We start from the raw sequence: 1,226 nt of genomic DNA, 5'->3' as shown, positions 1-1,226 counted from the left end.
CATTGAGCCGGACGTGGATGCCAGCCTTGGCAATGGTCACTCGACCCTGCTCCATTACTTCGTGGATGGCCGTGTGGTCCATGTCAGACATCTTGTCAAACTCATCAATGCAAACCACCCTTCTGTCGGCTAGCACCATGGCCCCCGCTTCCAGACGGCATTCCTGTTTCCTGGTCTGTGGTGACAGCAGCTGTCAGACCCATTCCAGAAGAGCCCCGGCCAGTGGTGGGGATAGCTCAGGGTGCAGTACAAAGCACATACCGCAGCAGCTGAGACTTGGCGATGGAGGGGTCTCCTATGAGAAGGATATTGATGTCCCCACAGATGTGGCTGCCGTTCTCCAGGTCTCGTTCCACTCCCCCCAGGAGCAAGCAGAGGATGGCTTTCTTCACATAGTCATGACCATGAATGCTTGGGGCCAGTGACTTGGCCAGCTGATCCAAGATGTCCTTGGATTGAGTCTTGCTGAACTTCTTGATTTTGGCTATGTCCTCAGCTAAGAAGGAAGGCTGAACATTCTTACTCATTTGCTTCACATTACAGGCAATCAGGACAGTCCTGAAGGTCCCTGAGGTATAACCTAACCTTCTTTCTTTCCAGGAAGGCAGCGGTAAGTACCCACCACCTGGACTCAGTCACCAGGCTTCACTTTGTCCACCAAGTCATCATCCAGGATGACATCCACAGACTGGGGAAGCTGGCCAGCTGGGGCCTTCTCTGGCATCTCCTGGATAGTGATGGTCTGGTGGTCCTTGTAGACAGAAAGGCCATATTCTGTCTCAAGAGGATTGTTCTCTTCATCCTTAGTGGGATACACAGAGCTGGACAGAAAGGCTACCAATGTAGTGAGATCAGAACAACGTCGCTCTATGGTTTTCTTGGTAGTAGGACAAATAGTGAACACTTCGGACAACTTTGGGTTGAACTAGAGAGCATTTAGTGACAATGCCCTCCACACAGACTACACAGCTGAGGAAACAGGAGGTGAGAGTTCTTGGGGAGACATGTTTGGATCCAAAACTGCCCTCCAATCCTATGTAGAACTCCTCATACCATTTGGCATAGGTGGCATCAAGAGAGGCCACAAAATCTTTTAAAGCACGTTGGAAGGCCAAAAGTTCCTCAAAGGCATTGTTTAGGAGGTGGTTAGCCCGCTTCTCAATTTTCCTGTGCAGGTCATTCACATTGACAATCAGACGGTACTGGTTGTCACTGATCAGCTCCTG

The 1,226-nt window shown here is 50.5% G+C and overlaps 1 pseudogene; it reads right to left on the bottom strand.

The window, feature by feature from the left end:
- The window catches only part of LOC102857973, a 32,575-nt pseudogene that overhangs the window by 1,146 nt on the left and 30,203 nt on the right, over nucleotides 1-1,226 (bottom strand).

Source organism: Elephantulus edwardii, unplaced genomic scaffold (assembly GCF_000299155.1).
Source record: "Elephantulus edwardii isolate Elephantulus edwardi_28Jun2011 unplaced genomic scaffold, EleEdw1.0 scaffold00131, whole genome shotgun sequence".
Lineage (NCBI taxonomy): Eukaryota > Metazoa > Chordata > Mammalia > Macroscelidea > Macroscelididae > Elephantulus > Elephantulus edwardii.
Note: the sequence above shows the minus strand (reverse complement) of the source record. Positions and strands in the feature narration are given on the sequence as shown.